The following is a 24844-nucleotide window of genomic DNA, read 5'->3' on the forward strand; positions in this document are numbered from 1 at the left end:
TTAGCATAATTTTCTTTTGTAAAACGTCTTTTAATCCTATCAGTATATCAACTATTGTTGCAAAATTTCTGTTCAAGATGTTTTCTGTTTCTAGAAGATCTGTCTCACATCCACCATCTTTTAATATAGAAATTCAGTCTGCCACTTTCATCCCCTTCCTCTCCCCTTATCTAATGAAAGCTCATCTGCAACTCTTAAAATGAAAAAAGAAATACATTGTATCTCAGATGACTCTTCACTACTCTTTTCTTTTCTGTTTTGTCCAAGATACTATATGGATATTATATGGTCATAACAGCAATTAGACTAAACAGAGTCAAGATGATAATTATTTCTGATTGGGAAGGGAATAGAAAGAAGTAGGTACTGCACTGAAGGAAAGGATTGTCAATTTTTTGACATAGATCCCAAGTTGCCATACTATTATTGCCTAGTATCTACTCCCAAGCCTTATTTGGAATCACAGTTTTCGTCATGTAGCGAATTGTGCACGGTGTTCAGAAGAGATTGCATAAGCAATAGTGTTATACCAGTTGCTGGGAATGATACACTTGTAAAAGAACCAAAAGAGCATAACTCTGCTTTACTATGTTCATTGAAAGATGGATGCGACATATCTTTTTCTCACAAGCTACATGATATTTCAGAGACTTACTACACTGTGCTCACCAGATGAAGAAGGTGAGGGCAAGACAGTAAAAGTCAAATGATAAAAAGGCAACTGGTGCAAGAAAGTGTTTATTTGCCATTGATGTATAAACAGTTTAGTTACTACCTGTGGTAGAAGCTGGCGAGTGACTAATACACCACTTATAATTGAGACAGTGGTTCAGTGGTATGTTATATTTGCATTGAAGGAAAAGAAGCATTACACTTACGTTTGCAACTTTAATTCTAGATTGTTTTAAACACGGAAACGAAAGGTTGTGACATATCCAAACACACTGTGGTAGTGTGCATGTCGCTTTTTATTACAGTGCACTGGCGTAGAAGGGGTGCTTGATCAGGGTGGAAGACATCATGGGCGTCTTAGAGAGACTTAAATTAAAATTATTAAATTCACGGAATTTTGGTATATTGTGCCAGCTTGATATGATTCACCCAGCCTGGACTGTGAGCCCACCTGTCAGACTAAATGAATATAGTGCGCCATGGAATTGTAGGAGAGAGTTAGTTGGTGGCTGGTCCAGATGACACAGAGCCACAGACAGATTGTTTAAGTCAATCATCCTGTAAGCAAGCTGACTGGGTTCTGCACCCCAAGAAGCTGTCGGCAACTGACACATGACAATTGTTCCACAATTCCTGTTGACTCATCATGGTGCTGCATGTGGATGATTTTGTCAGCAGATTACCGGAACTGAAAATGTGTGTTGACGCCAAGGTTCTACCTGGCACATACGCTCTGAGGTAGCGCACTCTGGAATTGTATTTGAAAAAGGTGACAAAAAATTGAAAGTAAAATTTTGCATAGAAATCTTAAAATATTCATAGACTGGCTACCCATCCTGTGCAATCCTTCCCCTTTCGATGAGGCCCACAGACGTGGTGGCTTGACCGTCGTTGGGGCCTTAGAATCTAGGGAATGTTACGTTGTAGTTAATTTCCTTCAGAGTTATAATGAAGGTGCTTAATGCTAAGTGTTACAAGTGGTTATTTGATCTGAGTTGTCTTGTTGGGTTTGAAACATTTTTACAAAATTGGAATATTGTTCGTATCTGAACTTGTCAGTGGTCATTGACTGTTGGTGAGATATATCTGGAGTGAGGTTTCAGAGGATGTGTAAGGGGGGCAGCCAGTCAAGGAATATTTTAGGGGGATTGATTAAAAAATTTATTTCAAAGGCCCAGTGATATCTTTACAATTTTTCTCCCAGAGTAACATACGCTGTATCTATGTGACACAAGTCGCCTGTCTTGCAAAACCTAGGCAGTTCTTTCCAGTTAAAGCTGCTGACAAGAAACGCCCTGAGACCTCTGCTGAAACTGCTAGCGAATTCACGCCATTGGTTTTAGCCAATAGCCTGTATGGGATACAGGTCACGTGTGTGGACTCTGGAGTGTTCTTCGGTGCGGAACACAGTTGCCTCTCTCTCTTGTAATCCAGACCTCGAGCAGAAAGACGTCTTTTTGGAAGGCAGCGCCTCTGGCTCTGCTTTTTTACGCCCGGCCACCAACGTAAGTTAACATGAACCGCTTCCCCTTCCATTGCCCATTTCAATTAACTGTTCGACCTCCTAGACTGGCCTAAACCTGATAACTTCCGACCCTAGGAGCGCCTCTGTACACCGTACAATGAAATATATCCCCTTTATTGTACCTAATTTCCTGTTCTGTCATTTAACGGCAGCCCTGGATGCCCACTCTCAGGTCCTGACCGCTCAACCTTCTGCACACTGCCGTGACGAGGCATAAGTAACAACCTTCTCCTCCCTTCCCTGCCCAGTATACATTAACATTGGTGACCAGAAGTGAGATCATATACGTTAACAGATGTACACAGAGCTCCAGGACGGACTGGTAGAGTCCCTCTCATTCACCGGTCAGCTCATGTGGCGATCTTGTGAAAGGGTCTAGAACGCTCATAAATATTCATTAGAGGATGTCTTGGTGCTCATCATAAGTAGGGGCCTTAATTACTGGGGCCCAATCGGCTCTTAACAGGGAAAGATGCCCTATGTAGAGCAGGTCGTTGATCTTTACTTAGATAACTAAATTTTATTAAAGCTATAAATCCTTATGTCAGCTATATTTTAAGCGAGCAATGATAGTTCCATTATTTTTGAGCTCTCTTAGAAGCAGGACAGAAGCTAAAACTACCAAGTAATAATGAGTAAGTTTATGGTATGAATGACACTAATCAACTCTCAATTGTACAGTAAGTACTTGCAACACGCGATTTCAGACTATACAATGAGTGGTAACACTTCGCTTCAATATTTTAAAATAGTATAATACTCCTTCATGTTATAAACCAGAATACAAGTTCCTTAAATACACATTAATCAAGAATGTGTAACATGTAAGTTAACCTTAAGTGCCAGCCTGAATTGTCATTGAGAGAGAAATCATATGTAAATATTTATTACTTAAAATTCTAGACGTCGTACAAAAGAGGGAGAAAAAAAGGAAGTGTTTAGCTTTCCTCAGCCCTCGAAATACACTCCTGGAAATTGAAATAAAAACACCGTGAATTCATTGTCCCAGGAAGGGGAAACTTTATTGACACATTCCTGGGGTCAGATACATCACATGATAACACTGACAGAACCACAGGCACATAGACACAGGCAACAGAGCATGCACAATGTCGGCACTAGTACAGTGTATATCCACCTTTCGCAGCAATGCAGGCTGCTATTCTCCCATGGAGACGATCGTAGAGATGCTGGATGTAGTCCTGTGGAACGGCTTGCCATACCATTTCCACCTGGCGCCTCAGTTGGACCAGCGTTCGTGCTGGACGTGCAGACCGCGTGAGACGACGCTTCATCCAGTCCCAAACATGCTCAATGGGGGACAGATCCGGAGATCTTGCTGGCCAGGGTAGTTGACTTACACCTTCTAGAGCACGTTGGGTGGCACGGGATACATGCGGACGTGCATTGTCCTGTTGGAACAGCAAGTTCCCTTGCCGGTCTAGGAATGGTAGAACGATGGGTTCGATGACGGTTTGGATGTACCGTGCACTATTCAGTGTCCCCTCGACGATCACCAGAGGTGTACGGCCAGTGTAGGAGATCGCTCCCCACACCATGATGCCGGGTGTTGGCCCTGTGTGCCTCGGTCGTATGCAGTCCTGATTGTGGCGCACACCTGCACGGCGCCAAACACGCATACGACCATCACTGGCACCAAGGGAGAAGCGACTCTCATCGCTGAAAACGACACGTCTCCATTCGTCCCTCCATTCACGCCTGTCGCGACACCACTGGAGGCGGGCTGCACGATGGTGGGGCGTGAGCGGAAGACGGCCTAACGGTGTGCGGGACCGTAGCCCAGCTTCATGGAGACGGTTGCGAATGGTCCTCGCCGATACCCCAGGAGCAACAGTGTCCCTAATTTGCTGGGAAGTGGCGGTGCGGTCCCGTACGGCACTGCGTAGGATCCTAGGGTCTTGACGTGCATCCGTGCGTCGCTGCGGTCCGGTCCCAGGTCGACGGGCACGTGCGCCCTTTTGCCGACCACTGGCGACAACATCGATGTACTGTGGAGACCTCACGCCCCACGTGTTGAGCAATTCGGCGGTACGTCCACCCGGCCTCCCACATGCCCACTATACGCCCTCGCTCAAAGTCCGTCAACTGCACATACGGTTCACGTCCACGCTGTCACGGCATGCTACCAGTGTTAAAGACTGCGATGGAGCTCCGTATGCCACGGCAAACTGGCTGACACTGACGGCGGCGGTGCACAAATGCTGCGCAGCTAGCGCCATTCGACGGCCAACACCGCGGTTTCTGGTGTGTCCGCTGTGCCGTGCGTGTGATCATTGCTTGTACAGCCCTCTCGCAGCGTCCGGAGCAAGTATGGTGGGTCTGACACACTGGTGTCAATGTGTTCTTTTTTCCATTTCCAGGAGTGTATTTGAAGTGCTCTGTTCGTAGCGAGACTCGTGAGGTTTGTCATCCGCATGTGGCATTTAGAAACATGTCAACAGACTTCCGCATGTGAGACCTAGCAGATAGTGAGGTGCAACCCGTGATACACTACATGATTAATCTACAATGGCCATATCAGCAACTTTGGCAAAGAGAGACGGACTCCTCACGCCACTGGGTTACCGCTTCTGTAAAAGGAGATAGGTAGGCACTATACAATGTCTGAACCGGAGCTGTTCAAACTGGTTATAAAAACTATCTTGAATAACTGTGGAGCTGTTTCATGTTATTTTCCGAGAACAAGGACGCACAAGATCGTGATCATGAATTACTGATACCAGTTTTCTACCTGACTTGAACATTACTTTGATCAGACTAATGAGTTCCACCTTAATAATAATAATTATTGTATATTAAAAATACAAATTTATTGAAAATAACTCAGCAACACTGGTAATGAAATATTTATAGAAATGATATGAGAGAAGAACTTAATATCAAAGTTAAATTTACGTATCTTGCAATTGATATCGGCGTTTAGGTATAGTCTGGAAAGCATAACCCAGTGACATGTAAAAATATCGACTGATACTCGATTAACATTATGTAAGAACTTTGTCAGACTGCTACATCATCATGTAAATATCCAAAAACGTGTATCTGTCAGTATATATACGAAAATAGGTGTAACACTGTTTAAAAATAAAATGGTATCTTAAGTTTCCGAATTCTGAAATAGTGGCATAAGACCTTGATAGTTTATAATGCACACTGAAGAACCGAAACACCCATTATTCAATATACTGTAGGCAAGAAAGCGAGCCGCAGCTACTTTGATGATGAAAACCTACTTTGATGATGAAAACCTACTTTGATGATGAAAACCCACTATAAGATCGTGTAGTTGAAAGCGACAAGAACAGAATTGCACTGATTTTGTAATGGTAGATGACAAATGAGGCAACGTAGTTTACACAATTTAAGATTTTTATGAGGCATAATAAGTTTTAGTGAGAAGTCATGTTGCAGCAAAATCGAGATTCAAAACAAATGGCCACAGTCTTCAGAACCTGTCGTGTCCAGTGAAAACGCGGCAGAGACACACCAAAGTGACAAAAGTTTCTACACTACTGGCCATTAAAATTGCCACACCAAGAAGAAATGCATATGATAAACGGGTATTCAGTGGACAAATATATGATACTAAAACTGTTATGTGATTACATTTTCACGCAATTTGGGTGCATAGATCCTGAGAAATCAGTACCCAGAACAACCACCTCTGGCCATAATAACGGCCTTGATATCCCTGGGCATTGAGTCAAACAGAGCTTGGATGGCGTGTACAGGTACAGCTGCCCATGCAACTTCAACACGATACCACATTTCATCAAGAGTAGTGACTGGCGTATTGTGACGAGCCAGTTGCTCGGCCACCGTTGACCAGACGTTTTCAGTTGGTGAGAGATCTGGAGAATGTGCTGGCCAGGGCAGCAGTCGAACATTTTCTGTATCCAGAAAGGCCCACACAGGACCTGCAACATGCGGTCGTCCATTATCCTGCTGAAATATAGGGTTTCGGATGGATCGAATGAAAGGTAGAGCCACGGGTCGTAATCTGAAATGTAACGTCCACTGTTCAAAGTGCCGTCAATGCGAACGAGAGGTGACCGAGATGTGTAACCAATGGCACCCCATACCATCACGCCAGGTGATACGCCTGTATGGCGATGACGAATGCATGCTTCCAAGCGTTCAACGCGATGTCGCCAAACACGGTTGCGACCATCATGATGCTGTAAACAGAACCTGGGTTCATCCGAAAAAATGACGTTTTGCCAGTCGTGCACCCAGGTTCGTCGTTGAGTGCACGATCGCAGGTGCTCCTGTCTGTGATGCAGCGTCAGGGGTACCCGCAGCCATGGACTCCGAGCTGATAGTCCATGCTGCTGCAAACGTCGTCGAACTGTTCGTGCAGGTTGTTGTCTTGCAAACGTCCCCATCTGTTGACTCAGAGATCGGGACGTGGATGTACGATCCCTTACTGCCATGCGGATAAGATGCTTGTCATCTCGACTGCCAGTGATACGAGGCCATTGGGATCCAGCACGGCACTCCGTATTACCCTCTTGAAACCACCATTCCATATTCTACAAACAGTCATTGCATCTCGACCAACGCGAGCAGCAATGTCGCGATACGACAAACCACAATCGCGATAGGCTTCAATCTTACCTTTATCATAGTCGAAAACGTGATGGTACGCATTTCACCTCCTTACACGAGGCATCACAACAACGTTTCGCCAGGCAACGCCGGTCAACTGCTGTTTGTGTTTGAGAAATCAGTTGGAAACTTTCCTGTTTCGCAGGAGAGCTTCTGTAAAGTTTCGAAGGTAGGAGACGAGGTACTGGCTGAAGTAAAGCTGTGAGGACGGGGCATGAGTCATGCTTGGGTAGCTCTGTTGGTAGAGCACTGGCCCACGAAAGTCAAAGGTTCCGAGTTCGAGTCTCGGCCCGGCACACAGTTTTAATCTGCCAGGAAGTTTCAAGTTTCCTCATGTCATCACATTGTAGGTGTCGCCACCGGCGCCAAACTTGTGTGAATGCTCTGAAAGCATATCCCAGCAACTTCTTTCTGTCGGTTAAATTTCGCGTCTGTAGCACTTCAGCTTCGTGGTGTAGGAATTTTAATGGCCAATAGTGTATACGAAAAATACGAGGATTTGCTAAAATATATAATAGCTTAGATTTCAGAGACCAATTAGACAAGGGGTTGGGTCTAGAGTGCTCGTTAATTTCACTGAACATAGATATAAAGAAGTTGCCCTGACAAGGATTGTCAGAAAGACATGTGGAAGGTAAAGTGTCTTTCGTTCTAAAGGCGGAGCGTGTGTAAAAAGCAAAATTTTGCGGCAGTTTTTACGTGTAACGCATTGAAAAATAATGGATTTAGGCTTTTTAAACAGGAGACAGATTCAGTTTAACTTCAGAGCAACGCAACATTGAATGACAATTTGTTTAAGGGGAGTAGGACGTCAAACGGGCAGACTTGGAGCAGGAGAAGCACCACAGGACATTTTGATTTACACTGTCTATAATTTTACAAATACATCCATAAAACTTTGCCGGAATGACCAGGAAGGATTCTAGATTCACACTCATAGCAATGGGAGTTCAAAAACATAACAAAATAATTTTTTTCACACGTGAAATTTCATCATTTTTTCACTTACTATTGGCTGCATTTATTACTATAGGTACACTTTTCTTCATAAGTAAGAGAGATTCTTTCTTGAATTTTGCACAGCGTACAAACCATACTTACAGATGTATGAAACTCTAGAATTTATGTAATTTATGAAAAAATGAATGACCTGTTACATTTTAAACTTCGTGTTTAGAAAAAACTCAAATTTTATGATTAATTAACTCAATTTTTACCACAGTTTGTAATAGATTTGGAAAATTCTAGAGTCCAACACAGCTGTAACTATGTTTTGTTATCGATGCTTAATTCATCGAAGAATTTCTGTTACTTATAAAGAAAAGTGTGCCTATAGCAACAAATGCAGCCAGTAATAAGTGAAAAAATGATGAAATTTCAGATTTTTTACAAAATTATTTTGTTATGTTTTTGAACTTCCACTGTTATGAATATGAATCCTGAATCCTTCTTGGTCGTGCTGACATAGTTTTATGAATTTATTTGTAAAAGTTTAGACAGTGGAAATTAAAATGTCCTGTGGTGTCTCTTCTGCTCCAAGTCGGCCCGTTTCACGTCCTACACCCATTAACGGCAAGCAGCAAGAAGAGCCTTTCGACAGAGCGCCATTCGATGTTCACTGGAGTACGGGCAGTTGGTTGCAGGTGGCCCGGGTGTACGGCCGCGTTTCGCGAGGGGTTTTTGTATTGTACGGGGAGCTGTTTTGAGGCGGGAAGTCACGCCTCGTCGCGGTTTTCGGTTGCGTCTCATCCAGAAGGGCGGTGAGGCGATGTGCCTGGAAGCATGATGTTCCGCCATTTTTATTATAGACCCTGGCTTTTTGTGTTTAGATTCCTTGTGCCTTATGTGTTGTACCCCCCTTAAAGAGGACATGATAGTTTAAACTGTGGCCGTTGGTCTATGAAACTGTGGCTGTTGGTATTCGAAGCTGCCTCACGCAGACTAGATTCCTGATAGCTAATATGTGCCTTTTGTTTGCTATTTATTTTGTTGCCCGCAAGGTTGCACCGGCGAAATTGGCTCCGGGTAGAGCGACGCTCACCGTTTGACAGTTTGAATCTGCCTGTGGTCGCGTGTGTGTGTCAACCGTTAAATGGCATATTGTCAATTTGTTTTGCAAGTTCACATCTTGCGGTTTCGTGTCATGGCTTTTTGTACTGTTCCCCGAATTTCCTGATGTTAACATACACTGTTGAATGACAATTTGTTTAAAGGCAAACAACAAGAGGAGCCTTTCGACAGAGCGATGTTGAGTGTTCAGAACACTTGCTACTTGTTGGTATCTTAATGTAGTCCTTTATCTATGTCGGTTAATATTTAAAATGTAAAATTATTCTGTCCATTATAACTATCCGGGCTGTTGTGCCTGCCAAGGACGCTCGCAAACCTTTGGAAAAAACTGGAGTGTATAGGATCCCATGCAGCTGTGGTGATGTTTATGTGGGTACAACTAAAAGAACTGTTTCTTAACGTTTGGAAGAGCACAAGGGAAATTGTAGAAGAGGAGAAACGGAAAGATCCGCTGTTGCGGAGCATGCTTTCCAGCCAGGTAACCACAATATTCGTTTCGAGGAGACTCAAGTACTAGCGGCCACAAGCGAATACTACGAACGGCTCTACAGGGAGGAAATCGAAATCGCTAAACACCCAAATAATTTCAACCGGAAGGAGGAGGGCGTGAAATTAAACGGTATATGGATGCCGGTGTTAAAGAAGATGTGTACCACCCATCCACTACTGGGTGATGGCAACAGCGATCGACGGCGACGAACAGCGGCCAGTTGCACAGACGTTTTCAAAACACCTGACATCACACCGCGGCCCGGGAGCGCGCGGACACGGAATTTAGCGGCAGTCAGTAGCGAGCCAGTGGGTGTGTTGGACCTTCCGGAATGATATCTCTTTTCATTCTTGAGATATTGGTTGTTACATCCGCGGACGTGTCGCTCGCGGCGCGTCCGAACCTTTCCTGCGCTTCGGGAATCATAGTGGTGGCAAAAATCGTCGTATCTCACAAAAGGTTCAAGATATCGAAACGACGAATTTTGGAAATGACAGCACACAGTAAAGACTATTTTAACATATGATTAACACTCGATACGTTTTTGTAAACGCGTGAACAGAGAGAAAACAAGACTCCCTATAACTTACACCATGACGTTTTGTCCAAATTTTCATAGCCAAACATAGGGAGAGAAACAGGTAAATGGAGTATCAAAGTGACCAGCATGAGGTCTACTTTGGCATGAAAATATATAACTGCTTCAAAGTAATCAGGGTAATGCACGAAAACTTAATTAATAAGCTGAGGCAAAATTGAAATATTTCACGAAAAGTTGCCATAAATGAAGTGTCATAAATGTCATCTGTTCAAGACCTAGATATTTTTCACATAAAAAGATACATTGGTGCCGTATTTAAATGTCAAAAAGGCTTCCTTCGAAAAAAGTACGTTAGGAACGCAAACGTTGAGTCAGTAAGATCATGCTTTCTGAATAAAACTTGAAATTCAAAAATGGAAGAACTCTGTCAAATATTTTATGAAGTGATTTGTGTGAAATAAATAAGTAGATAAGAGAAACGTTCTATGTGCCTTTGAGTGATGCTCGAAATCATGAACAGAGAATGAGGTGCACCGAACGTTTCCCTAGTATTTTTTATTTCATACTTTTAAACAAATCATTACTCAAAACGTTTGACTTGGTTTTCAAAAAATTTGTAAGCTTTACTTTTACAGGCTATTTAGAGTAATTGAAATTCTTGGCGTTAACACTGACTGATGTTGAATAACGTTCACATCATCCAATACCTGCAAAATTTCATGGTTCATGGTTCATTGTAATTTCTTAGGAATTAAATGTGTGATATACTGGGCTGGTGTGAAGATCAAGTTATTTGGCAAGACCTTAAAAATATACTTAGCAAAGCAGTGTAAACAGTATACATAAAACTTAGTATAAGAATCGTAACTAAGTCAGTAAAAATATAAAAACGCCTGGGAATCGAACCCGATACTTTATCCTCACACATCATTGTGAACTGTATACACTACCCCGAGACCATAGCTAGTTATTGGTCACACTCATCATGCTTTGTGGTTATGTTTGTATTTAGCATAGTCTGTCATCTAATAATCATTCCACCGCATTTATTGGCAGTTAAAAGTTCTTGACCAACAAAAAAATCATTCGTATTTAATTTATTGATGAGATAGTCGAATGCTCATCTGCTCATTCACGTGTATGCGAAGAACTTGTCTGCTGATCTACGTAGTTGACGATACTTGTGAGATTCTCCATGGAGATTCCTCCCTTTGTAAACTTCATGCACAGCATTCCTTTTCGGTTTATTTTCTTAAGTAAACCTAATTCTGTAGCCTTAATCTCCAGCTACAGTATTCTACAGGTTAAGAACGCCGTTTTATAGAAACAGTTGGTTGGGTGTAAGCAGCCATCTTGTAGCGCGACATGGTCGCTTGCTCGCGGGACACCCAAGGTTTTCGCCCGATGTTGCTGCTTGTCACTGGAGTGTCTCGTATCCAGAAGTCGCTCGCTGTCGCTCGCTCGCCTTAGGCCATGTCCTACGTGAGCGACAGAAGCGAGAAACAGTGAGCGACTTGTTGCATGGATTCAAGTGGAATCAAGTTCCTTTGGCGTGAAAACCCAATCACACAAAGGCTAAACCTCAGCAACTTGGTTGGGAAACACTGGTTTACAGTGTGTATCTTACATTGTGTAATTTTCATATCTGAGAAAGGCGTGCATGGACATTGGTTACATTTCGAGGGAGTGCAAGAGTGGGTGCGATTGTGGATCCATTAAAGGCTGACCATCTTCTATGATACAAAGCATGTTGATTTCTTTTGAATGGTTTTATTGAAGATGTCTCTCGCAGTCGGAGACGAAACGTTGGGAATTGAGACAAAATTCATCAACCGACCACGGCATAACAGCCCGGATAATTATTATCGACATGATATTTCCGGCCGTGAATGTCTATATTTTAGTATCAAAATTATTCTGGTCATTACCCACAGCTTGTTTACCTGGTAGCTTACGGGCATTAGCTGTAGTATTCTGGGCTTGTTGTATGGTTGATTACATTTTTCTAGTTTTGTGGACATACATAATGTGTGTTTGGTTGCAATAGGTCTGAGATTTAACAATTAACCTATAATTATTGAGAACTGTGCTCTGGTTGTTGGTCTGTTTGCATAGTGACGATAATGTTGGTATATACTTTTGTATACATTCTTCCGACTTAGGGTTTGGGAAGCCAAGAAACGTCAGTATTTATGATCACTGCAGGCCGACATTGGTGTCCGATGTTCCGCATCCAACTGTGATCTTGAACCCTGTATCTTGGGCGCGTATTTGGGTTGAGAGAGTTGCGTATTCTGAGGCGCGCTACTCGCTATCTCTGTCGGAGCCTCTACTCGATTCCTCGGAACTTGGCCTAGCCCTCCCACTCCCATTCCCATTTAACCACAGACTTGAGTAGGAACACATCATGTGGCTTTTCTTTTAACGTCGAGACTCTGGTGTCACATCTAAGCTGGCCTTCACATAAAAACTCGCTCTCAACAGGGCTGACTCGATCAGAACAATTTCTTGGTGGCGCACTGTTGATTTCGGTTTCGTATGAGACGTAGTTTTGAGCAAGAAAAGTTTACGTAAGTCTTCAAGCTCTCACGTCTACGGATCAACGAGCCTTAAAGGTTGGCGGCTATTCCGATCGTGTTGCACAAAGAACCTGAACGAGAATCGGAAGAAACCTGATTTTGCATATACAGTTCTCTTCCCAGAATATGGGGATACGAAATGGCGATAAGAAAGCTGGTTTTGTGTCGACACGAAAGATGAGAGAAAGTAAAATACATCATGGCACGGAAACGAATCTGAAAAAGTGCCACGATTGGCTGAACTCCGACTGCAGAGCACAGAGAGGATCTGTTCGCTTGTTCTTCATAGTCATAACTGTGATGATATTTTTTCATACTGCTAGAGAAGCATTTTGGCTAGAAGCATTTTGGCTAGTACAATGCAGTCTCATATGTATAAAATAAATCCTCTGCGAATAAAATTACAACTTGTAACACGTTAGTAATAAAACTTTCCTTAGTGACAGTGTCACAGAGTAGTTAGTGCAATCAAAACTCTCGTGAGCTCAAGTTATGTGGCAGTCTGGTCTCCTCTTGAAATACATGTACGCTATTCAAAGGATTGAATAAATTAATTCACCATTTATCGTAACATACTGAATTTTTACTAAAGCCCACAGCGGCACCATTAAGAGAACATGGAGTGTTGATAGAAGGTGTGAATACTTTTCTTTTAAAATTACTTTTCAAAACATTAAAACTATTGCACGTTACTATTTATTGGCGCAAGTGAAAGGGACTTCATGGCAGTGCAGAACACAAAAGCACGGCATTAAAGTCTATATCAATGTGCTCTGTTAGCTGCATGATGGTTGAAACGCAGAAGCTGTTGTGACAATGTATGCCTTTCGCATGATATGGCTTTTATGTAACCACACACGCTGAAGTCGCAACGTATTGGCAAATAAGCTGCCAAATATTTAATTCATCCATTGTTTTCTAATCAGACAGAAATGTAAATAATATCCAATATTGCAGAATATACTTGTGTTACTTTCTTAAGAAATATGTTATCAATGCTAAGAGGAAAATAAAAATTAGCCGATTCTGGGACACAACCCTACTTTTTAGTACTCTGTAATCCATGATATTATGGATTAGGCTAAACCGAAGTATTGTGGTTTTTATCTTTTGTATTGGTTCTCAAAGTTCGTGATAAATCTTCAGTGTCGTGTTGCCTAGAAACGGCAGATTGCAAGTTGTAATGCAAGACAGCTAAATGTGCCAGAATGAATATGCCAGCTGTTGTCCTATCAGAAAAAGAGGCGATTACCTAAACAGTAAGAGCCAATCAAAGCCTGTGATTTGTTGTTAGCCAATGACACAATATCAATCGACTCGCTCAACATCCATTCTTAAAAGTCCTCACAAATAACTGACTACATTAAACACCACGAATGAAAAACACCACACCCCGAAGCGGACAAATAAGCTGCCAAATTGTCGCTGTGTAGCTTGCATTGGTGGTTGCGGCTCATCCAGAAACCCCTTTCCCCATCCCATACAGACACAAATTCCTGCGTTGCCCTCCAAGGAAGATGAAAGCATACAAAATTGCGCTGAACTGTCTGTTCCAGTGTCGCGAAGGTGGCATTTGCGGTTGTTTGTCAAGAATGACCCTCATACCATAGGCATTCTGTCCAGAGTGACTTAACAGATATCCAACCAGATGGAAAACTCATAAATTGGAGATATTGTGATTTTAATTGAATGAGAGATGCTCATACCTTTTCCTATTAAGAGTTACATGAAACTTTACCGAAAAAGGCGCATCTGTAGGGCGGGCTAGACTCAGACAGTTTTTGATTGTATGTTATTATTATTGTTAAATGTTGGTAAGGGTTAAAAAAGAAGGATAATGCGCACCTGCTAGTAGTTGTTTGACACAGTCATCGATTTCAGGGTAGTGGTTGACTGGCTACCCTCTACGTCAACAGAGGCTTGTAAATGCACAAAAACATTTTCACATGCCTTTCTGAAAATGCCCACTAGAATACTGTCGAACTCCTGAGCAATTACCTCACACAGATTCTGATCACTGGTAATCTGTTTAGCATACACCTTATCCTTAAGGTGACTCCAAAGAAAAAATTTCGGTGGGCTAAAGTCAGGAGGTCAGATGGTTCACTCCACAGGTCGTCGGTGGCCAACCCACAGCTCAAGAAACACTTCATGTGAGCACTTCTAAACAATGCTGGTTGAAAGTTTCAGAGCACAATTTCTCTGCCAACACTGTTGATCTAAGTTCGATCTATTGTGAAGTTTTGAGATGACAGTATTCCTCAATAGCTCAAGGTCGGTTTCCCCCATGATGTGACCTTCCAGGAATAACAGGCCAGTCAATTCTTTGAACATCATCTTCCCCCAAGCCACCATCTAGTGGGACTGGAAGTCAACTCAGTGGTGACATTGGGGTTATCTCAACGTCAAAATACGCAGTTGTCACTGTTCACCAATACTAAACTGTGTATTTGGCCTCATCATTCCAGACAATATTCATCTTTATGTCAGAGTCCTCTAGAATCTGGTTGAATGACACCACACCACTACACGTCACATGACGAAGTCGTCATCGTTAAGGATGTGAATGCACGTTGGATGGTATGGCGTCAGCTTAAAGTCGCACAAAACTCTTGTTCTCGATATGTTCAGCGGGTACAACTAACGATGGGTTTTACTTTGGATAAATTGTTCGTAACTGAATATAGGTGCACACATTTTATGCACTGTGTGATAGACAAATTATTCCTACCACTGTGCATGCTAACTGAGCAGAACAGTGCCCTCTGTTGTGGTGTATACCGACAAATCAAAGTGTTGCCATCAATCTAAAATTGAAGATACTTTCCCCCTTGTAACTTTGAATGGTTATATTGTGGCTTAACTGAGTCTTTCCCACACTGTGCTCATTAGATCACAATTATGAGGGGCAATCAAATGAAAACAGAACACCCACCACAATAAAACCATTCAAAAGTCATCAACATGCTTTGTGTCATAGAAGATGGTCAGCCTTTAATGGATCCACAATCGCACCCACTCTTGCACTCCCTCGAAATGTACCAATGTCCATGCACGCCTTTCTCAGATATGAAAATTACACAATGAACGATACACACTGTAAACCAATGTTTCCCAACCAAGTTGCTGAGGTTTAGCCTTTGTGTGATTGGGGTTTCACGCCAAAGGAACTTGTTTCCACTTGAATCCATGTAACAAGTCGCTCACTGTTTCTCGCTTCTGTCGCTCACGTAGGACATGGCCTAAGGCGAGCGAGCGACAGCGAGCGACTTCTGGATACGAGACACTCCAGTGACAAGCAGCAACATCGGGCGAAAACCTTGGGTGTCCCGCGAGCAAGCGACCATGTCGCGCTACAAGATGGCTGCTTACACCCAACCAACTGTTTCTATAAAACGGCGTTCTTGACCTGTAGAATACTGTAGCTGGAGATTAAGGCTACAGAATTAGGTTTACTTAAGAAAATAAACCGAAAAGGAATGCTGTGCATGAAGTTTACAAAGGGAAGAATCTCCATGGAGAATCTCACAAGTATCGCCAACTACGTAGATCACCAGACAAGTTCTTCGCATACACGTGAATGAGCAGATGAGCATTCGGCTATCTCATCAATAAATTAAATACGAATGTATTTTTAGTTGGTCAAGAACTTTTAACTGCCAATAAATGCGGTGGAATGATTATTAGATGACAAACTATGCTAAATACAAACATAACCACACAGCATGATGAGTGTAACTAATAACTAGCTATGGTCTCGGGGTAGTGTATACAGTTCACAATGATGTGTGAGGATAAAGTCTCGGGTTCGATTCCCAGGCGTTTATATATTTTTACTGACTTAGTTACGATTCTTATACTAAGTTTTATGTATACTGTTTACACTGCTTTGCTAAGTATATTTTTAAGGTCTTGCCAAATAACTTGATCTTCACACCAGCCCAGTATATCACACATTTAATTCCTAAGAAATTACAATGAACCATGAACCATGAAATTTTGCAGGTATTGGATGATGTGAGCGTTATTCAACATCAGTCAGTGTTAAGGCCAAGAATTTCAATTACTCTAAATTGCCTGTAAAAGTAAAGCTTACAAATTTTTTGAAAACCAAGTCAAACGTTTTGAGTAATGATTTGTTTAAAAGTATGAAATAAAAAATACTAGGGAAACGTTCGGTGCACCTCATTCTCTGTTCATGATTTCGAGCATCACTCAAAGGCACATAGAACGTTTCTCTTATCTACTTATTTATTTCACACAAATCACTTCATAAAATATTTGACAGAGTTCTTCCATTTTTGAATTTCAAGTTTTATTCAGAAAGCATGATCTTACTGACTCAACGTTTGCGTTCCTAACGTACTTTTTTCGAAGGAAGCCTTTTTGACATTTAAATACGGCACCAATGTATCTTTTTATGTGAAAAATATCTAGGTCTTGAACAGATGACATTTATGACACTTCATTTATGGCAACTTTTCGTGAAATATTTCAATTTTGCCTCAGCTTATTAATTAAGTTTTCGTGCATTACCCTGATTACTTTGAAGCAGTTATATATTTTCATGCCAAAGTAGACCTCTTGCTGGTCACTTTGATACTCCATTTACCTGTTTCTCTCCCTATGTTTGGCTATGAAAATTTGGACAAAACGTCATGGTGTAAGTTATAGGGAGTCTTGTTTTCTCTCTGTTCACGCGTTTACAAAAACGTATCGAGTGTTAATCATATGTTAAAATAGTCTTTACTATGTGCTGTCATTTCCAAAATTCGTCGTTTCGATATCTTGAACCTTTTGTGAGATACGACGATTTTTGCCACCACTATGATTCCCGAAGCGCAGGAAAGGTTCGGACGCGCCGCGAGCGACACGTCCGCGGATGTAATAACCAATATCTCAAGAATGAAAAGAGATATCATTCCAGTCTCAACTTTAAATACAATTTAGATATACTGCTTACATTTCGTACGCAATACTTTATGGCCTTAAATGAACTATACGGAGAGTCCACACAATGTGATTTTTACCTCTGCAAATTCAACAAAATTTCGTGCAGCCATGTACTCAATTTTGTGCAGCACAGTAACTATGATTAATAACGAAAACAAATTCTGACCTTAATCATTTGAGAATATCAAGCTATAGGTTGCGGAAGAATAAAAATTTTCCATAGAATAGTTTTCTTAAAAACAGATGTTAAGTAATTCGTAGCTGCCGTCGCGTCCGCTCCACTGCTTTGCCAAGAAGACACGTGGCTGTCGCTCTGTGTCGCGCGTGATGTAGTAACAAGATTCAAACACGTTTGAATTCAAACGTAGCCAGTTGCAGCAGGAGGCAGGTAGTGACACAGATATCGCTCATGTAGGACACTTCCGTAACTACACCTGCGGTTGTGTTTTGTTGCCTGAAGCTGTCGCGCGCTGTCGCTCGCATCTGTTGCTCTAGTAGGTCCCTACCAGTTAGCTTATGCTGGCCCATTACTCTCCGGTGTTTCCATTGTGTTTCAGTTTACAATAACTTTGGTACCAGTAGCTTTAACTACATTATGCCTCTGAATACTCTTCAACGTATTAGTTGCTTTAGTGGCCTAAAGTAATACCTCATATGATCTCAGATCTCCCTGTTGCCTCTTGTAAGAGGTCAAAGTATTCTATTTTTCTAGTCTTTTTGCTCCTAACTTATACTCTGGATTGCAAGTTATACCATATGATGTTCATTCCTAGGCCCTGACATTCGGTGACCTAGTTTTTATTTCATTTCTCTCTCTCCTCTCTTTTTTTCTTTTCCTTTTTTTTTGGGCTCATCTATTTTCTGACTGGTTTTTGATGTGATCCACCACGAACTCCTCTACTGTAGCAACCTATTCATCTCAGAGCAGCACTTACAACCTATGTCCTTGCTGTATTTATTCCAGTGTCTGTCTTCCTCTAAAGTTTTCGCCGTCTACAGCTCCCTTTGGGCTATGGTGGTTATTCCATATTAACAGATGTCCTATCATCCTCTCCCTTCCTCTTTGTTTTCCATACTTTTCTTTCATCGCCGATTCTATGGAGAACCTCCTCATTTCTTATCTTATTAGTTCTAATTTTGGACATTCTCCTGTAGAACTACATCTCCATTCCAGTTTTCTCACAGTCCAGTGTCGTTGCTGTTCAATGCTGTGCTCTAAACGTACATTCTCAGAATTTCTTCCTGAGATTAAGGCAAATGTTTGATACTATTAGACTACTCTTGGCTAGGAATGCCTTTTTACCTATGCTAGTCTGCTTTTTATGTCCACCTTGGTCCACCCTCCAAGGGTTATTTTGTTACCTAGGTACCAGAGTTCCTCAATTTCCCCAACTTCGTGATCGACAGTTCTGATGTTAAGTTTATCGTATTCTCATTACTTTCGCTCTCAGTCCATATTATGTGCTATTTAGACCGTTCAATCCATTCTACAGAACCTGTAATTCTTCTTCACGTTCACTGAGGATAGCAATGTCATCAGTGAATATTATCATAGATATCCTTTGACCTCGTATTGAAATCTTACTCTTGAACCTTTGTTTTATTTCTATCATTGCTTCTTTGATGTATAGACTGAACTGTATGGGCGAAAGACTACATCCCTGTCTTACACCCATTTTAATCCAAGCATTTCGTTCTTGTTTCTCTTATTGTTCCCTCTTGGTTCTTGTACATATTATATATTACCCTCTTTCCCTATAACTTACCGCTGTTTTTCTCTGAATTTAGAATATCTACCTCCATTTTACATTTTAGGACGCTTTTCCAGGTCGACAAATCTTATTAACTGTCTTGATTTTTCTTCAGTCTTGCTTCCATTATGAACCACAATGTCCTCCTCTGGTGCCCTTACCTTTCCTAATGCCAAATTGGGACCGTCGTCCAACAGATCCAAATTTTTTTTCCATTCTTGTGCGTATTATTCTGTCAGCATCTTGGGTGTATGAGCTGTTAAGTTGATTGTGCAATAATTATCGCACTTGTTGGGTCTTGCTGTCTTCAGAATTGTGCGGATGATATTTTTCCGAAAGTCTGATGGTATATCGCCTGTGTCGTACATTCTACACACCAACGTGACTACTCGTTCTGTTTCCACTTTCCCCAATGATTTTAGAAATTCTGATGGAATGTAATCTATCTCTTCTGCCTTATTTGATCTTATGTCTTCCAAATCCATTTCAAATTATGATTCTAATACTATATCCCCTATCTCTTCTATATCGACTCCTCTTTCTTTTACTGTCAACTCATCAGATAAGTCTTCTTCCTCAAAGAGGCCTTCAGTTTATTCTTTCCACCTACAGCTCTCTCCCCTGCTTCTACTTTGAACAGTGGAATTCCCATTGCGCTCTTAATGTTACCACCCTTGCTTTTAATTTCAGTTAAAGTTGCTTTGACCTTTCTATACACTGAGTCAGTCATTTCGACAATCATTTCTTTTCCGAGTTCTTCATACTTTTCAAGCAGCCATTTAGCCTTAGCTTCCCTACACTTCCTACTCATTTCATTCCTGAGTGACTTGTATTTCTGTATTCCTGAATTTCCCTAACATTTTTGTACTTCCTTCTTTTGTGGATCAACCGAAATAGTTCTTCTGTCATCCATCATTTCCTTGCAGATACCTGCTTTGACCTATTTTTTTCTTTGCAACCCCATGTGACTGCCCATTTTAGAGATGTCTAGTCCTCTTCGACTGAACTGTTTTCTGAGCTATTCGTTATCACAGTATCTATATCCTCAGAGAACTTCTAGTGCGTCTCTTCATTCCTTAATTCTTCTATATACCACTACTTTGAGTGTTGATTCTTCATGACTATTCTCTTAAATTTCAGCCTATTCTTCATCATTACTAAAGTGTGATCTGAGTCTGTATATGTTCTCGGAAACACCTTGCAATCCAGTATCTGATTTTGGAATCTCTGCTGCCCATGATGAAATATAACTCACACCTTCCCATGTCTCCCGGCATTTTCCAAGTATACCTCCTCCTCGTACGATTCTTGGACAGAGTATTCTCTGTTACTACCTCTCATTTCCACTACCAAGTTCATATCATCCTGCAACCCCTTCTCACACAACTGCATTCCAGTTCCCTATGACTATTAGATTTCCATCTCGCTTTATGCACTAAATTACCCGTTTAATATCCTCATATAGTTTTTGCATCACTTCATCCTCTGCTTGCAACATAAGCATATATACCTGAACTACTGTTGTCACTGCTCGTGGATGTAATATATACTAATCTGACCCTAAATTCTTGTTTTCTTTCCATTTCACTTCACTGCCGTCTGTACTCCCCACCAACATATATAGATTGTTCCTTAGCAATTCCATTTTCAGATTTTCTAACTTCTCTACCATGTACAAACTTCTGACATTCCACGCTCTGACTCACAGAACATTATCCTTTCATTGATTATTCGACATTTTCTTCATAATTACCTCCTCATTTGCAGTCCCCTCTTGGAGATCCGAATGAGGGACTAGTCTGGAATCTTCTGCTAAATATGAGCTCGTCATGACACTATTTTAATTACAGAAAATGTGTCTAGTGGATACATATTGTGTGTCATTCGAGCAGTTGTTTCCATTGCCTTCTACATCCTCATGTCGTTGATCACTGCTAATTCTTCCACATTTTAGGGTCAGTTTACCACCCCAAGGACAAGAGAGTGCCCTGAAACTCTGTCCACTCTTATGCCCTCTTTGACAGGGTCATTGACAGAAAGAGGGTGACTTGTTGCGCCAAACGTCTTTGCCCACCACTGCTGATGATATTTACTCAAATGTGAGCTGTGGCAGGGTTCTAAATCAGGACTGAGGACGTTTTGACCAGTAATAAATGACGGTACCTTTGACCATGGGTGCCTTAGCATTTGTTAATATAGTATTCATTTCCATGACAATATTTCCTGACACAATTGTTTTCCACTTTTCTACAGCACTAACATCGCTGGTGTGGAGGACGGCAGTGGTAGTGATCACAGTGGTAGTTTGGTTGCCAAAATTTCCCTGGCTGCAGAAGCAGGCAACAGGATACAAAGCAACACCAAGTGGGAGACATCCTTTGCGAATAAATGTGGCACAAGGCATCTAGCACACTGCTGTTGCACCTGTAAAAAGATATTCGAACGGTTGCAGGACCTTAAGGAGCACACACACGTGGACAGACGTGAAATTTTGCATTCTTGCAATATATGCCACAAAACGTTTACTGCAAGTGCTGATGTAAAAAGGAACGTACGTCTGCACACTAGTGAACGCCCTTTCAGCTGTGGCGTTTGCAACAAGACGTTCTCGGAAAGTGGTAATCTGAAGAAGCATTCACAGCTGCACACTGGCAAACACCTCTACAGCTGTGGTTTTTGCAACTTAACATTCACGCAAAGGAATAACCTGAAACAGCATCTAAGACTGCACACCGGCGCCCGCCGCTACAACTGTGGCGTTTGCAACATGACATTCATAACAAATCTCAACCTGAAGAGGCACTTGCAGCTGCATACTGGCCAACGCCCATTAAACTAATGCCATTGGCAGCAAGACAGTTGCGCAAAGTAATAATATGAAGCAGCATCCACAGCGGCACATTATCAGATCCCTTTAATCTCCTACATGTTCTTAAGAGAATCAGCGGAGCTAGCGATGAAAAGATACTGATAAGTGTCAGCAACACTGTTTGTAATCTAATGTCTATAATTGCATCATTGTTGAAATTATAAGAGATAAGATGGAGGAAGTTACGCGTTCTGAAATGTGAGGCATATGAATTTTGAGAGGAGCATCTTCTGCGATGCTGTACATCCCTCTTTGTCTTCGTCTTGGCCATTTCAACCTTATACCTCTGTAATCATATATTCTTAAGTACTTTAAAGTTGTAACTGATCGAAATCCTATATTTTAGGAAGCCAAAGTGTCCTACCAACGCCGGACTTTGAATGAATTACTTTCCTCTCATCTGATTGTGAACGCTGTTTGACCTGCTGTTAATACATAATAATGAACTCAACGTTTGAGATGATTCTCAGCCTTTTCTATTTTATTCCTTTCTGTTGGCGCACTTAGCGTATTGAAGAAATAGAGCAGGAACACTACATTTCATGCAATGTTGTTTCGTATGTGTAGCTACAGGAAAGGAACAGAGTAATACATGATAAATAAAGATGTGTGCGTCCATCAAGTAGAAATTTTTATTAGTAGTAACTCATCAGAGTACTGGTAACATGGTGCAATATATCTATCAAAAATACAACTACTTCCTAGTTGTTTACAGTAGTGAAAAAATACAACTACTTCCTAGTTTTTCACAGAAGTGAAACTTAAAGAACACTGAAAATCCCTATATTCTTTTTTGTATTGTATGTGTAGTTGCTTTAATTCATGTCATTCACACTTGTTTGTCTCAATATAATTCAGTCTATTCCTCTTCCATCCACAGATTTCATATTAATTCCCTTCAATGCAGCGAATAACATTTTGAGGTAATTTACGAATCTATTAACTTCGATTTTTTCACCATTTTGAATAGATAGTTGTCAGTATGGGTGTTAAGTTTGTAGATGTGATGTGATGTGATGACTGCATGTGAGTTCATTAAATAGGGGTAAATTTGTCTCCTTGTCTCACAGTGAATAACTAGTGTCCAGATATGTCCCTGTTAACCCTTCCAAAGCAACAAAAGCAGCTGCAAGTACCACCAGGCAGGATACAGACATTAGTAAGATGGATGCAGCGTTCTCTGTTACAGTGACAAGGTGCAGATGGTATTGTTTGATTAAAACCATTAGAGTTTTAACAAAAGTAATGTATAATTTGTAGTAAAAGCAGTAATTGTCTCTTACAGTCCATAAAACAGTTCATTGGAGAAAAATGGATTTATTGTAGATGAATCTTACACCATTAAATATTTAATGGGTTCTAGTATAAAACTTATTTTTTCCCAATAGGTGTGACTCAGTGACAGTTAGCTTTACATTCCACAGATCACTGCACAATAAATCGTAAAGATGTAGAACTAGTCATTTCACATTCAAATAACAAATTAATTTGTAGATGTCGCTACAAGCTGATCTTTTTTTAATATCCATATGTGAGTTAGTAATTCCTGTCAACTAGCATTTACACATTCCAATAATAGAAATTTTTCTGCAGAATAGAAGACGTTTTCAAGCAGAAACACATTGAGTTTGTTTTGAGATTTTGCACTGCTGTCTGTCAGAGATTTTATAGCACTGGGCGACTGACTGAAAAAAGTTGGGTTACTGAATTGTTCACCCTTTTTGTGCTAAAGGCAACCTCAGTGTGGTGTAATAAATATCATTTTTCCTCCTGTTACTGTAGTAATGTACATCATTGCTTCATTTTAACTGCAGTTGATTATTTGCAAAAATAATTGAGGGAATAAATATATCATAAAGCAGTAGTCAAAATGCCTAATTCCATAAACAGATATGTACAATATGAATGTGTGCTTTGTGCAGTTCAAATTCTTATCTGTGGATACCTAAAAGTTTTGAAGTTTGTTTGCATCTCATTTATTACTTCCTTACCATGTGTAATATTTATTACTACTGTAGAACTTCTAGTTGTACAGAACTGTTTATAGTGTGTCTTTTTGAAATTAAGAGTCAGACCATTTGCAGAAAACTAATCAATCATACTTTTAAGAAGATTATTTACCATTCCTTCTGTTGTGTATGCTTGGATTGATTACAATACTAGTTTAATCTGCAAAGAGAACTAATTTTTCTTATTGTAAATTAGTTGCAAAATTATTTACAGATATGAGGGACAATAGCAGACCTAAGATTGAGCCAGAGGGAACCCCCATACCTGATTTCTCCTCAGTCAATGACTCTTCTGCATTACATAGGTTGAATTACTAAGTAAACATTTCTACATTTTTGTTTGGATGTGATATCCATTGTCTGGCTACACTACCAATTGCATAAAATCTTAATTTGAATAGGAAAATCTTGTGATTAACACAGGCAGACACCTTAGATAGATAATTCTAATAGTTATGTTAAATATTATCTATCTCTAGAATCAACTGACATAGCATCTCTCCATATCACTAAATTAGTAATGATTCCTAATCTTTCTCAACATGTTCCATTGGGCTAGTGATGATATTATACTCGAAAATTGCAGGCTCAAGTGTAATTCTAGCTCACCATTTTTATGAAATGTTTTGTGTTATTTTAAATATACATTTGGAGAAAATGGAGACATGTCTTTAAATGGTAAATAATTTTGTTTGTTTTGTAGAAGAACTGCTAAAGTTAATCCTGTCATTAGTTTCATTTTTTTCTGCAGTAGTG

At 40.8% G+C, this 24844-nt stretch overlaps 1 protein-coding gene across 9 annotated transcripts in view; it reads left to right on the forward strand.

Annotated features, from left to right (window-relative positions):
* LOC126291830 (gastrula zinc finger protein XlCGF57.1-like) overlaps positions 1 to 24844 on the forward strand; it is a 308343-nt gene that overhangs the window by 248880 nt on the left and 34619 nt on the right. The gene's annotated exons all lie outside the window — the stretch shown is intronic.

Source organism: Schistocerca gregaria, chromosome 9, assembly GCF_023897955.1.
Source record: "Schistocerca gregaria isolate iqSchGreg1 chromosome 9, iqSchGreg1.2, whole genome shotgun sequence".
Taxonomy (NCBI): domain Eukaryota; kingdom Metazoa; phylum Arthropoda; class Insecta; order Orthoptera; family Acrididae; genus Schistocerca; species Schistocerca gregaria.